The sequence below is a fragment of the Elaeis guineensis genome, chromosome 5 (assembly GCF_000442705.2).
Source record: "Elaeis guineensis isolate ETL-2024a chromosome 5, EG11, whole genome shotgun sequence".
In the NCBI taxonomy this organism is placed as follows: Eukaryota; Viridiplantae; Streptophyta; class Magnoliopsida; order Arecales; family Arecaceae; genus Elaeis; species Elaeis guineensis.
Window position 1 is genome coordinate 111,157,059 of NC_025997.2, and position 8,220 is coordinate 111,165,278.

The window sequence follows — 8,220 nt, forward strand, 5'->3', positions numbered from 1 at the left end:
TTGGATCTTATCCAAATCAATTGGGGTAGCCCAATTGATGACATCCAGACCCTAACTCTTGTTTGTGTGATCCAGTTAGGTTCAATTCTGTATGATAATGAGACATGTCGTGATCTCATCATCGACATCATCGAAACTCCTTTCGATGGACCAGAACTCTTCTGATTCAGACAATTAGAATGATCGATCATCAAAATCATTCTAATTGCTCCCAAAATCCACTAGTGACACCTAGCAGTATATGGTGGCAACCCATCAGAATGAAAGATGAACCTCTTGGTGCAGCTACCTGTATGATTGAGTTCCTCAATCATGAGTCCCGACTGAATTAGGATTAAGGTGAACTCGTTAAACCCAACATCAGTCATATGAATCAATCGATCGATTCAAGTCCGATGTGAAACCCAATGGAAAATTTTTTTTCATTATTTTACTCTGCCATGGCCATGGGCTTAAGGACTCGATCTTTCGATCATCATAAGACTACTCCTCTCATCTACCGAGGTTGATAGATCCCATCTTGATGCGATCTGATTCCTACAATGGATATGCTACAGCCAACATACACCTCAGGGTTTCGAATGGCTAGGAGATCGAGTTATGGTGTAGTCAAACTATAACACACTCAAGGTGAACCATCAATGCATCTCAAGTCAAAGAATTAGACACACAATTGCAGCATCGAGCTAGTCATCGATGAGAAGGTAGACTTCCTTATGACTGCTCAAGGTGGTCACGCTCAGTACTCTCATTCTCAACGAATACCTGTACTCTCACTCCGATGTCTCCACATTATAGACTCAAGACTCATCTATCCTAAGAAAGTGATCGTACACCAACCTTCTGGATCGATCACCATCCTCGTGATGATCCTATGGTCAGGAGCAGTTTATGAGTTAGTTATGTAAATTCATGCATTAAATTTTCAACTCTTGAAAATATGGATTTACATTTTCACTAACTCAAAGGATATATCACAGACACAATGTACACAATGTGATAGAAGAATAATCTTTTTATTCATTTATAGTCAAAATTATAAATTTGCCCTTAGTTCTGTACAGGAATGTGTCAGTCGATCTGGCATCTAGGACACACATCTAACAAACTTCCACTTGACCTAATGCCAATTGGCTACATATCTAAGTCCCATCTTCTCAAGGTGGGCTTTGATCTTCTGTTGGCCCAATGGCTTAGTCAGCGGATCTACCACATTGTCTGTGGAGTCGACTCTCTTGACCTCGAAATAGTCTTTTTTGAGATAATCACGGATCAGATGGAATCGCCGCTCGATGTGCTTGGACTTTTGGTGAGACCTTGGCTCCTTAGCTAGGGCTATGGAGCCATTATTATCGTAGTAAAGAGGGATGGCATCCGATGACATTACTCCAAGCTCTGCGGCAAACTTCTTGTACCAAAATACCTCCTTTGCACCTTCCGATGCAGTAATATACTCTGCCTCCATGGTGGAATCTGCAATTACCATTTGCTTGAAACTCTTCCAGCTAACTACACCACCATTGCAAATGAACAAACTCCCAGATGTCAACTTTCGATCATCTATATCAGACATAAAGTCTGAGTCTGTAAATCTCTGAATCTGGAATTCTCCATTCCCAAAGACTAGAAACATATCCTTAGTCCTTCTCAAGTACTTAAGGATACATTTCACAAAAGTCTAGTGCTCTTCGCTTGGATTCGACTGATATCTGCTTGTGACACTCACAGCATGGGCTATATCAGGTCGTATACATAGCATGGCATACATGAGACTCCCTATTACCGAAGCATAAGGGATCTTGCTCATGCGCTCAATCTCCTCAGGTGTGCTAGGGCACATCTTCTTGGAGAGATGAATGCCATGTCTAAAAGGCCATAAACCTCTTTTGGAGTTATCCATGCTAAATCTTTTTAGCACCTCCTCTATGTACATCTTCTGTGAAAGTCCCAGCATCCTATTTGGTCTATCTCTATAGACCTTAATACCTAGTATAAAGGATGCCTCTCCTAGATCTTTCATAGAGAACTCCTTAGACAACCATACTTTGACTGAGGTCAACATGAAAATGTCATTCCTAATTAGGAGGATGTCATCCACGTACAATACGAGGAAGACAACTGCGCTCCCACTGACCCTTTTGAACACATATGGTTCCTCCTCGTTCTTGATGAAATCAAATATTTTGATCACATCATTGAAACGAGTATTCCAACTTCGAGATGCTTGCTTAAGTCCATAAATGAACTTTTGTAGTTTGTAGACCTTGTGATCATCATCACTGGATATGAAACCAAGCAGTTGTTCCATATAGATATCTTCCTCAAGATATCTATTTAAGAACGTTGTTTTCACGTCCATCTACCATATTTCATAATCGAAATAGGCTGCAATAACAAGCAATGTGCGGATGGATTTTAGCATGGCTACGGACGAGAAAGTATCCTGATAGTCAATGCCTTCATGCTGACTATAATCTTTCGCTACGAGCCTAGCCTTGAATGTCTCCACATTCCCATCTGGACCTATCTTTCTTTTGAAGATCCATTTACACCCAATAGGTACAATATCTTCAGGTGAATCTACCAAGGTCCAGACTTGATTGGAGTGCATCGAGTCAATTTCTGATCTCATTGCCTCTAACCATTTTTTGGAGTCGATATCTGATATCGCCTCGTCATAGGTCTTGGGATCATCACCATGAACCCCATTTTCCGTGAGGAACATTTTCTCTACATCCTCTTGTATGGTACCTAAGTACCTTTCAGGAGGACGAAAAATCCTAGTCGATCTACGAGGTGGAAGAGGTTGTGTTAGGACTGGTTCTGATTGATTAGGTTCCTCAAGTTCTTTAGCTCGTTGCTCTTGGGAGACATTCTCCTTGAGCTTAATTATTCTTCCAATGCCACCATCTTGAATAAACTATTTTTCAAGAAAAATAGCATTTCGACTCACAATCACATTATGGTCTTCCAAAATATAAAAATAATATCCTAATGACTCTTTAGGATATCCTATGAACCGAGCTCTAAAAGACCTAAACTCTAACTTGTCCGTCTGCTGTCTCTTGACATGAGCCGGACAACCTCAAATTCTGAGATGATTCAGACTTAGCTTCTTATCATGCCATATCTCATACGATGTGGTAGGAACGGTTTTAGAGGAAATCCTATTCAATACATAAATTGCTATCATGAGACAATATTTTCAAAGAAATTCTGGGAGGTCTGTGAAGCTCATCATGGAATGGACCATATCTAATAGGGTTCGAGTTCTCCGTTCTGAAATCCTGTTGAGTTGAGGCGTTCCAGGTGGAGTCCATTAAGAGACTATACCATTATCCTTAAGATAGTCTAAGAATTTTCGATTAAGGTATTCACCTTCTCGATCTGATCGAAGAACCTTAATGGGCTTTTCTGTTTATTTTTTTACCTCATGTCTGAATTCTTTGAACCTTTCAAAGGCTTCAGACTTGTGTTTCATTAGAAACACATACCCGTACCTAGACATATCATCGGTAAAGGTAATGAAGTAGATAAAGTTGCCTCTAGCCGGCACATCAAATGGGCCGCACACATCCGTATGTACTAGGGCAAGTAGGTCTGTGGCCCATTCCCCATGTCCCACAAAAGGGAGCTTGGTCAATTTGCCTTGAAAGCATGATTCACAAACTGGATATGACTCGAAAGTCAACGAACTCAATAGTCTAGATTTCTCCAATTTGTTAACCCTGTCTTCCGCTATATGACCTAGCCTTAGGTGCCATAGATACTTATCATTTAGACTATCTCTAGGCCTTTTAATTTCTATGGCATTCACATTTTACTCAATATTAAAAACAGATACATTAACATGGAACTGATAGAGACCATTAATAACAAAACCATTTACAACTTTATTATTTTCATAAAATATATTACAATAGTCCTTATGAAAGCTAATCACATAGCCTTCTTGTGCTAAACATGAAACAGAAATTAAATTCCTACTTGCTGTAGGCACATAATAACAGTCTCTTAAAATTAAATCTAATCCTAACGATAATTGCAGAGGGTAGGTTCCTACGGCCACAGCAGCAACTCTTGCTCCATTCCCGACACATAGAATCATCTCCCCATCCCTCAGCCTCCTGCTCTCCTCAAGACCCTGTATAGAAGTGCACAAATGAGCACTAGAACCAGAGTCAAGCACCCAATTGGATGCAGAAGAAACTGTAAGATTAGATTCAATAATGAGCATACCTCCAGAACGACCATCCTTCTTATTCTTCAGGGTGGCCAGGTACTGAGGACAGTTCCGCTTCCAATGGCCTTCTGACTGACAGTGAAAATACTTTCCCTTTTCAGAAGCCTTCTTCTTCGGTCCTGTCTTCTTGATCTTGCCATCCACCTTCTGCTTCTTCATGGACTTCTTTTTCTTTCCAAAAGATTTTTTCTTGGAAGAAGTCCGCTCCACAATAAGAACTGAGCCTTTTGAACCTTTCATAGAAAGCTTAGCCATAACCAACATATTCATTAACTCGGCCAAGGTACATTGCATCTTATGCATATGAAAGTTCATGATAAACTGACCATATGCATCAGACAAAGGACTGAAGGATCACATCAATCTGAAAATCCTTGTCTAAGATGATACCGAGCTTCTCAAGCTTCTCAAGATCCTTGATCGTTGTCAAACAATGATCTTGGACTGACTGCCCATCACGCATCTTGGCCTTAAAAAGTCTTGGACAGACTTGATACTTGGTCGCGCAACTCTGTTCACCAAACAACTCTTGTAGGTGAGCCAACATTTGGCAGGTAGTCAAAATATTTTCATGTTGGTGTTGCAAATTATCAGACATTGCACCCAACATGTAGTACCTGGCTTTGTTATCATCATCCATCCATTTTTTCAGAGACGCTCTCTGTTCAGCAGTCAGACGTGCTGGCATGGCAGGTGGGTCCTAGTCCAAGACATGAGTCAATTTTTTGAAACCCAGAATAATTCTGTAGTTCCTCAACTAGTCCTTAAAATTTGGTCCAGTCAGTCTATGAGTGTCTAGAATTTTGGTCAGGGGGTTTGAGGCAGACATGTTTCCTGTAGAGAGTCAAAAGTTTCTAATTAGATTTTGTAATCAGGCTCAACCAATTTATTTAAGGTTTTTATTTTTAAATAAATTAGACTCCCACTATTTTCTTAGATCCCTACACTCCCTTGGTAGAGATGTGAAAATCTTTGTGATTAGTGATTTCTAGTAGGTGGTGCAGTCTCACCGACTGGCTCATCACCTCACCTAATAGTTATTGGTGATGGGTTAACCGATGAGTGGACAACTCTTGTCCAATGATTCTCTAATCATGGTGCACCCAAAACTTGATCTTTAATTCATGAAGCTCATCGTATCCGAGATATTGCTCCAATCCTTAGTTAAGCCAAACCCACCATTTGCACGAACTAGATTCCTGATTGGATCCCTCACCATATCCGAAATATTGAGCCCAACCCATCCTCTAGTCCGTAGCATCCAATGCCTAATGGACATGGTTGTATCTTTCCGATGCAACTGAGCCACTGTAACCAGTCGAGAACAATCAACCCCGGAAAGAGCCCGCACATCCACAATGGTAGAAGATCTAGACTTAATATTTTCTTAGAAAGATTTGATTTAGGTCTCTTTAAACTTGACTTGACATAGTCATAACAATTATGACTAACCTAGTGGCATGGGTTAGCTCGAATTGTTAGCCACCTCAAATCAGAACTGGGTCAACACATATGGCCAGGTAAGTGAGACCAGTGGGAGGGATATACCATTAACTCGACAAGAATGCATTCGAGTCGAGTAGCTCCTAATTAAAAATCAGTCGATCGCATCTGTCCAACTTACCTTAGACACCAAATTATCGAACCAGAACTAATTGAGTTAGTCTACAATCCGGGCTCTAACTACTGAGCCAAATTAGGTCTTAACTTGATCGAGTCACATCTAAATGTGATTCGACTTTGACCCAGACTTAATCCTATTAGACTGGTCAATTATTAGCTTTCATAATCTCACCTAACCAACTCTTGATTCGGTTTGATCAACCGCTAGACCTAATTGAGCTACCCAAGCCCGAACCCAATCTTATGAAAATATCTTAGATCTGAAATTCTCAATTTTAGATCTAATTTAATTTCATAAGCTCAATACATTAATTAAGTTTGGATTCATAAACAAAGCATATAAAATAAATCCTAGGATTTCAGGATCTAGGGTTTTGCAGAAAAATAAATTTTATTTTTTGATTAAGAATGAACGCGTGGCACCCCTACACGTCATATGAACACTCCATTGAATGAAAAGAGAGGGTCTTAAAATCTTACTTTGTTCTTATGATCGGACGGCCATGAGGAATACCTTAATCAAAAATATAAATTTAACTACAAAACTAGTTAGATCTAAATTAACATATCACATATACAATTTAAGATCTAACTAATACATGCTTTGCATACATCTCATGTATCAAAAATTAATCTAATTAACATGCTTTCAGATCTGATACATCACATGTAATATCTAAAAAATAAAATTTAAATTAAACTATTCAAAATAAAAACTATTCTAGATAAGTTATTAAAACAATTCTACAACTAGTCTAGGCATGCAACAGATCAATTTTATGAAATAATTAAAATTTTATTTTCTATTTTTTGATCTGATTATAATAATTATAATATTAAAAAAAATAAAGAATAAATTATATTTAATTCATATTTTAATCTCATTAAAATATAAAACTTAAGACTATTCATGGATTCAATTAATTCTAGTCTAGTTATGCATCTCATGCATGTTAGATCTTCTTAGATTTAATTTTAAATATTTTGATTTCAGATCCTATCACATCTGATGTAATATTTAAAATTATTTAATATCAGATAAATTAAAATTAAAATCAGATCTAAAATAGATCTGAAATAGAGCCAACAACCTGGCTCTGATACCACTTGAAAGGAAAAACCGTCTTTTTTCTGTGTAGGATCTTCCAGATTTCGTCAAATCTGAGGCGAAATAAATTAAAAATTTTTATCCTACACTATTTTAGATCTAATATCTATTAGATTTAATTTTATTATCTGATATTTAAAATCTAAAATTAAATCTAAAAGTATAAGAAATATAGACATACCTCAAGGGTAATCTAATTATCCTGTAGATGATCACAGCACTGCCTGAGGTTCTGATGTAGCCACGCAAGTACCTGGCCTCTACCAATATCTACTCAGGTAGGATCTAGAACATCTTCTCCTCACAATTCTGTGCTCCAAAAATCAAATCAATATCTGATTTGGAAGTAGTTCAGAACTCCTTCTGAAGTTGGAACAGCAGCCTGTCGAAGATGTCCTGTAGCCTTCTGTTCCAGGCATCACCACGCCTTGTACCTTTTTCAGATGAACATCCAACTTCTTAGACATGAAGAGGGGAGAAAGGAGAGTAGGGAGGACATAGAGAAGAGGGGAGGGGGTGGCAGATAATGGGTTTTTTGCATAAAACAAGTTCTATCTCAAAACCCTAGGTGCAGCAGGGTTTATATAGATCCTATATGCTGCGCAGTGCCACATCATTCGACCAATCAAAAAATTCCAATAAATTTTGAAAAAATTTTAATTGATGGAGTGATGTCATCTGATCACATCAGATAAGAATCTCCATGCTCTCTTCTATGTTGGCGCCAACATTGGATAAGCACAAATAATGTGGTGCCAAAGAGTCCAAGTTTATTAGGACTCTTTGGTTCTTATCCATTTGGGGTGCCCACTTAAATCCAATTGAGCTCATATCATAATCTGATTATGGCACCCAATTTGAAGTGGTTTGGACATGTGGATACTCCACAAAAATCCTCCAATGAATCCTCTTCAGTTTAAGACCCATATGTCAACTTTTGACAGATGTCCTAAAATGAAATTGGCAGGTGCTAGAAATTAGCAGGTGTTGTCTTAAATTCATCTCATGAATTAAGACAAGCCTTTTTTGAGCTGGACAAGCTTCAATTAGACTGAGAGAAACCTTTCCAAGGTTCAGTAGAGACAGAAAAGATTACACGAGGAGAAAGTTAGGCTCAATCGAGTGCTAGCACGATTTTCTTGAACCTAATTGGATCTTATCCAAATCAATTGGGATAGCCCAATTGATGACATCCAGACCCTAACCCTTGTTTGTGTGACCCAGTTAGGTTCAATTCTATATGGTA